Raw genomic sequence first — 8,024 nt, 5'->3', positions numbered from 1 at the left:
GGGAGAAAAACCACAGAAGTGAACTGTCCTTCTCATCACATCATATCAAGTCTCCCTGCTACCAATGTGACTTACACTGATGACATTGGTCTTCATCACCTGGTCACTGAGGTGTTTGTCAGACTTCACTATGAAGCTGCTTTTCCTGCCTTTTCCATACTCGTGGAAACAAGTCACTGAGCACAGCACAAATCAATGGCTGAGGAGCTAAGCTCCAGGTGACAAATTCTGGTGGCCTTTGAACTGTCACCTCTTTTATGAAATCTTTGCTGACTCTTTTCCCATTTCAGACAGAATTAATTTTTCCTTCTTTCTTTTCCTTATTTGGAAAAATCCTATTCACCCTTTAAAGTTTGATTCAAGAATCACCTCTTTTATTAATATTTCTTTTTTTCCTCCTTCCTCCTGCCCTTCTACCCTATCCCTCACCCAATCTCTTTCTATTTTTCTATAAAAACAGAGGTTGAACCCCGTACTATCAGTAGGGCTACAACGAAGGAGACATTATTGTCCCTACACTGGATGTAGTCTATCAGAAAGGACAGACACATAACCAAATCAGAGCAAGCTCTCTTCAGAAGGAAGTGTCAGTCTCCCTGAGTGCTCCATCAAGGCTCCATATCCCAGGCCCCATGTACAGAACTGTTCACCTTGTGTGAGAATGCGTCACGTAGCTTCCTGTCTCACGAAGGGATTGTGAACTTCTTAAGGATACAACCATCTTAGTCATCTCTGAATTTCCAATGCCTAAAATCATGCCTGGTACATAATGAATGAACAAAAAATATTGAATTCAAATTGAATTCAAATCCAAAGAAATTGGTATTGTATGTTCTATCTTGCAGTGTTTCTTGCTACTTGGTGAATTTTTGCATGAGACTAAAATAAAAAAGGGGCTTCCTTGTTAAAACCCAGCTTATGGGGAATAATTCCATTCGATTTTGCTTTTTCATTTAACAAAAATATGGCTCCATCTCTAAAAAGAGGCAAGGTTTGTACACTGTTGGGGGGAAAAATGATTTCTTCTGAGTTTTCTTCTGTTTAGGAATCTCTCAGACCTGGGGCTCCTGGGTGGCTCGATCGATTAAGCAACTGACTCTTGATTTCAGCTCAGGTCATGATCCCAAGGTTGTGGCATCAAGCCCCAAGTCTGGCTCTGCACTGAGCTTAGAGCCTGCTTGAGATTCTCTCTCTCTCCCTCTGTTCCTCTCCCCTGCTTGGCCTTCTCTCCAAGAAAATAAAATCTCCCAGACCTTTGAATTGTGTATCTAAAAATTAAGACTGCAATGATGGATTAATAATACTTGTTTTATAACAGTTAACATTTTTAACATGAACCCACAATCAAAATAAGCCTCATACTCTGTGAAAATAGCAAGTAAGGTAATCAGAATCTTATGAAGGCTCGAAATATTTTAAGGAAATAAGAAGTGCAAACCAGAGGTATTCAACTTAATTATTGCATAATTAAGTTTAAAAATTCCAGTCTAGTTTCAGGAGATCGATGACCATTTGTCTGTTGGGCCAGCTCAAGGATACACTGTAATTACCAGACGAAGAATCACACTTTCTTTTTATTTAAAAACTTATATTAATTTTCCCTCACCTCATTTTCAGCTGTGGAAGGACACAGTACGACCACTTTCTGGCCTTGTGCATCATGTCATGGCCTGGGCAGTGACTCGGCAGCTGGTCTTCAGTAGGGAGGTGACAGTAGGCAACGTCAGGCTGAGAAGCCTGAGAAATCAGGAGTTGGGCGCATCAGACCCCTGAACCTCCTTCTGGGTCGCAGCCTGCACAGCAAGTTCCTTTTCTTCCTTTTCAATCTCTCCAGATTCTCTGTAGAAGTAGAGACCAGATCCACAGAGACAAACTGCAAAGGGGCCTGGGGGTGGGGGGTCCTGTTGTCAGGAGGCAGAACAGAGCCCACTTTTGAAGGAGCAATGGCTGGGCCCACAGAACGCTGAACTATTGTGTAAAAAGATGCTGTCAAAGTAAAATAATAATAATGCTCGCAGGCACTTCCATAACAGCTACTAGGAGCCAGGCAGTGCTCTGACAGCTACATTAACATATTGTGAGCTATTTTTTTCTCATACCGCACCCCCTCCCCAACGCAAAAGACTGCTAACTCTTAGATACTCCTGCCAAGAATACATTTTCCTTTCAGGCTCTTTAAAATTCAGCTCTTAGCATACAAGAAAAACAACAACAAAACAAAAGCTACATTAAGAGAGGCTGCGGGGGGATGGGGGGGCAGCGCCTGGGTGGCTCAGTTGGTTAAGTGTCCAACTTCAGCTCAGGTCATGATGTCGAGTGACAGCTCAGAGCCTGGAGCCTGCTTCGGATTCTGAGTCTCCTTCTCTCTCTGCCCTCCCCTGCTCATACTCTGTCTCTCTCTCTCAAAATAAATAAACGTTAAAAAAGGTTCTTTAATAAATTATTTACATCATGTAATGAAACCCATGACATTTTCTCTGAGCAAAAGCCAAAACCGAGTGATCCTTTTGAAAAAAATAACATAAAGCTAAACTATAAATTCGTTTTTGGATCTCACGCTGTTCTAAAGTTTTCCCTCACACAGAAGTAAAATTTTCTTTCCTAGAACATCCATTTTTGTTCTCTATGATATCTCTTTGAGCAGCGCAAAATGTATTTAGTAAACATAGCTGTCATTTGTCCTGCGTGATTTTTTCTTCCTGGCTAACCCCAGTCAGTTACTAGAGGTCTTATTTACATGCAATGTGTATACATGCATGTACATAAAATACATATTGATAGAAATTGTATGCACCCTGTAGCTCAGCAATGGTTATTCTAGGTGTGACTCCTCAGCTCCATGACACTTACAATGATAAAACACCTATGAGAAGTTCTTTTGCAATAGACCGTAGTCAGTGCAATACACACCCCTTGTACAAACAGTGGCAGCCTCTTCCATCCTTGGGGCACAACCAGCATGCATGTCATTTGAGTTTTATTTTCTCACAAGTATATTCTATCACCTCAGTGTTTTTGTCTTTGGCTTCAATTTTTGTGCGTGTTGGATTTTATGGACAATCCAAAAAGCAGTAATCATGGGGGAGATAATGAAGCTTGGTATCAATCAGTGTCCCAGCAGGAAAGAGATGACACACTCAAAGGGGTAACCAAAGAGACTTAAGTTGACAGACTACCTAGAAGAGTCCAAAGAGGATTAAGGGGAAATGAATGAGCCATGGTGAAGCGCTAGGGCTAAGCAACTAGCAGAAGCTTCCCATCCCTAGGCCTGAAGGGTCGGGTGGGGAGCACTGATCAGAACTCAGAGCACTGGCTGCAGAAAGGAACTGGGGTTCCGGGGTGAGGGTGGGAAGAGGCATCAAACACATAGAGCCACCATCTGGTAGGGAAGGAGTCAGGTGAGAAACTTCCAGCCTCTCCCCAGCTCCCATGTCCTCCAGTGCTGGCCATCAGCTAAACCTAACAGGAAGCAGAGATCCAGGTGATGAAGAGGGAAGAGGTCAACTTTCCAGTCCCCACAGCAAAATTGAGAAGGGCAGCCAGGAAATCTAAAAGAGCAAACAGAAAACTCAGCCCAGTACGAAATGCACACACCATGTGCTTCGCAAACATCATGCCAAATCCACGAAGAGTTGACAAATGAGGTGCTCTGGAAATACAAGGTATTATATATAACTCACAGGAGAGCACTCATGACCTCTGGGATTTTAAAACAAGAAACACGTCACTACTACTATTATTGAAAATTCCTTCTTCCTAGAACAATGTCCTTCTTTTATTAATCAGTGACTATTAAGAAAGAGTCTGATAAGTCTAATTTTCCTCTCCATTAACCCATCCCTAATCCATGCACAGAGGAATTGTCTTCAGAAGGAGGTTTCTAGTGTCTTTAAGCACCTATTTTTATAAACAAACAAAAGAGCTGAAAGGCAGACCCCCCCCCCCCCCATGACTCAAGTCCTTTTTCCATCACTTGTGTGTCCTAGGGTAGGTCACCCACGCACCTCATGCCTCAGTTTCCTCAGCTATAACAAGGTGCTAATAATAGTACCTACCTCTTAGACACCCCTTTTTAACGACTCTCCTGCCTTCATCAAACACTGTTATAGCACACACAGTATGTTTCAATTAGGCAATAACTTTTATGATCCCAGCCATTCAAAAGGACCTGCTTTGATCTGTAATCTCTAATGGAGCTCATTGCCTGGTTATTAAAATCTACATTTTTGTCCAGCCCCTTTGGATTCTGTTCTTCAGTTCTGGAGACTGTAAGCAGAGTAGTGCCGCCAGATAAAACACAAGATTTTGAAATATAAAGAAATACAGACAAAATGCCAAGTCAAAAAAAAATTTGAATTTCAGACAAATTTTAATTTAATTTAATTTAATTTTTACAATTTGTTTAGGATAAGTATGGTCCAAATATTTCATGGCAACCCTAGATAGGAGGCCACCTCTCGATCACCCTCAAGTCCAGGTTGGCCCATCTAGTGCCATGGTCTTCTCTGGTTCAGCCCCGAGACACGAGCACGTGCTTACCATCTCGGCTCCCCGAGAAGGGATGTTTGGACAGATACCCGCACTGGGAATTAAGCAATCATTTGCCCTCACTTGAACCTTTGGCATGGATATCTTGGTGTCTATTCTCAATATTGGACTAGGAGGGTGAGCTGAATGAAACAGAGTGAAAGCTTAATAGTCACCTTTTGCTCTCCGAGGATCTTTCAAAATTCCGCCTCATGAGAAACATGTCTCCTCTCCCATCACCTGTCAGTGGACTTCCCATAAACTTAAATGGGCTCTCTTCGCCTTGTGAAAGGTTGCAGTAGGGCCAGTCCTTCCGGTTTCTGGTTTGATAAGGACAGTTGGGAATCTGAAAGGCCTTGACCCCAGCCCCTCCCAATTATACACTGTTCTTCTGCACTTACTTTTTGAATGTTAGCCTAGCCTGAGCCAGGGGCTTTAGCCAATATTCTGGAAGCAGGTGGCCATGAGGTTGCTGGTCCTACCAGACACTCGTGTCCTCTGTCACATGTTTTTTTGTTGTTGTTTTTTTTTTAATATTTTTATTTATTTCTAGGAGAGAGAGAGAGAGACAGCGTGAGCATGGGAGGGTCAGAGAGAGAGGGAGTCACAGACTGAAACAGGCTCCAGGCTCTGAGCTGGCAGTCAGCACAGAGCCCGACGCGGGGCTCGAACCCACGAACCGCGAGACCATGACCTAAGCAAAAGTCGGACGCTTAACCGACTAAGCCACCCAGGTGCCCCATCCTCTGTCACATGTTAATGTGATTAGTTCAAAAGCCTATCTTCACTCTCTCCCTCCCACCACACACTGTGACCAGGGCAAAATCCCTACATTCTCTGGATAAGCTGAATTGCACACCCTCTATTTTTATGAGGCTATAAGACAAGTTTCTACCCTACATCAATGATCAGTTTGTTTCATGTTTTCAAATCCCCTGGCTCTGCCATTTTCTAGCCATTGAACTTGGACAAATTACTTAAGCTCTCTGAGCTTAAGTTTTCTCACCTTTCATTTGTAGAAAATAAAAGTTAACTCAGGGTTGTTTTGAAGCTTAAATATGATTCCTTACTTTTTTAAATGTTTACTTATTTTCGAGAGAGAGAGATACAGAGCACTGGTAGCGGAGGGGCAGAGAGAGAAGACAGAATTGGAAGCAAGCTCCAGGCTCTGTGCTGACAGACGCGGGGCTTGAACTCACGAACCAGGAGATCATGACCTGAGCTGAAGTCGGACACTTAACTGACTGAGCCACCCAGGTACCCCTTAAATATGATTATTTAAAACAAGGTCAAGCACGTGCCAGAGGCCAACACATATCAATATTTTCACGACTGAGCTTTAAGCACATGGACCTCTCAGATTCACTAGGTTGGTGTGGCAGCCGCTGGCCTCCACCCCCATGCCCCCTCTAGAAATGCTTGCAGCCCATCTGGGAGGATCACAGAGGGAGATAGACACCAGATGAATGAGAAGGCAGGATTCCAGGGTAAGGCTATTCCTCCCCAAAGTGGGGACCTCTGAAGTCTGGAGGTATTCCAGAGGTTCCCCTCAGATGACCAAGACTGTGCCATCTGCATCGCCAACTGTGGTGGCCCAAGGCAGCCTGCTTCCTCCCTGTTATCTTCCACAGACATCACTCCCTCAATACACCTCTCACACCCCTAACCCCATTGCATTGTCTGCTCCCCAGAAGACTGAAACCGACACAGAGGAAGAGAGAAGACCAGACATGTGACAACCGCATGGAGGAAAGGAGGTGCCCTTTTCCTGGACCTACCCGTCAAGGGTCCTCGGGTTCGAGATCTGGCTCACTGATTAGCAAAGAGTGTCTCTCCGGGGGCAGCAGTACGTCACCTGGTGACTGCCGTCCCACACCTCGTTAGAACCCTAAAACTGAGCTGAGCTAAACCTTTGGCCCCATCCCCCACCAGCGCTCGGCCTCTGAATTTCCAGTATCTGGGGAGTTTTCAGAAGCCTGGAAACCACATTAAATGTCTCTCAAATGAGAGACTTTTTTTCTCTAGAACTTCTGGTTCTCTGCTTTGCTTTGTTCTCGAAGCTGTCCTTTGAGGGAGGAATTCTTTTTCTCCAGATGGGGAAACCATGGCATAGAGAAGTTAAATATTTGTGCAACGTTCTACAGTAAGGAAGTAGCTGGGCCTGGATTTGAGAACAGGTCTGTCTGACCCTAACCACTTCTTACTCTATCGCCCTTCAGGGAGACTCTGCTACTAAAGGCATTTTAGGCCCTTAACTAAATCGCTAATGCACAAACCAGTATGGAAAATGCTCTTTCCTTTACAGTTAAGCCCAAATCAATTTGGAAGTGGGCATTTTCAGTATAAAACTGTCAGTATAAAACTGTTCAGTATAAAACATATTTTTGCCCTTGATGTTGACAAAATTATAAACTTAGCCTGTCGTTTGGCCAGGGTCTCCCCCTTCACTCCATTAGCTGGGCCATCCCCTATTGTCCTGCGTATGCATCATATAGGCACACTGCCTCTGGATTGTGTACACATATGGAGTCACAGATTTCCTGACCGTCCCGTCTCTCTTGAAAATATCTGCGGGGGCACCTGGGTCAGTTAAGCATCTGACTTCGGCTCAGGTCATGATCTGGCGGCTCATGGGTTCAAGACCCACATACAGGCTCTGTGCTGACACCTCAGGAGCCTGGAGCCTTCCTCGGATTCTGTGTCTCCCTCTCTCTTTGTCCCTCCCCCACTCATACCCTGTCTCTCTCTCTCAAAAAGAAATAAGCATTTAAAAAAATGTTTTTTTAATATCTGAAAAGAAAAGTTTGGCCAGAACGGTCTCAGGTTGAACAGACCAATGGAAATGCTTCTTGCTGATGCTCATGTTGCTCAGTGGACCGTGGCACAGAGACAAGATCCTCTGCTCGCTGCCCACACAGCTGCCTGCCCCTGCCCATTACAAAATGTTCTACTTCCCACTGTTCAGTTCTCTCTGCCTAGAGCACTAATACAGCTCCCACCTGGACGGTGAAGCCATGTGCCAGTTGCATACTTTTTTTGGCTCCTGGAAAACTATGGCTTCCTGAATATTTTACCAGCTCCACGTGGAATTGAATCTGTGTTTTGTTTTCAGCACAACCACATCTTAATGGGTCACAAACCCTTTGGGGTGGAGTTGGGAAGTGTAACACAACAGCTGTTCCCAAATATGTGCACCCTCCATCTGAGTTTTCTCTCCTACTCAGAGATTCTGTGATAGGCGCCAAATGCAAGGTCAGCCTTGCCCATCTTGAAAGCCACCCACCTAAAGTTCAACATGGGCTTTCTAATGTATGTGCAGAAGCCAGTCCTGACTTGAATTATCTTTTAATGCTGTTTGAGAATGGAAAGATGGGAACGGGGTCTGCTAAATGTCAAATGTCCATTGTTTGGACGGTACAATTGATACCTATCTATCTGGGACAGACGGGGCAGTGGGAGCTCAGGCCGATGTGGAGAACTTTTCCTATCAGTTGCTG

This window comes from Crocuta crocuta, unplaced genomic scaffold (assembly GCF_008692635.1).
Source record: "Crocuta crocuta isolate KB4526 unplaced genomic scaffold, BGI_CrCroc_1.0 scaffold59, whole genome shotgun sequence".
Lineage (NCBI taxonomy): Eukaryota > Metazoa > Chordata > Mammalia > Carnivora > Hyaenidae > Crocuta > Crocuta crocuta.
The sequence above is the reverse complement of the archived record's forward strand: the minus strand, read 5'-3'. Positions refer to the sequence as shown.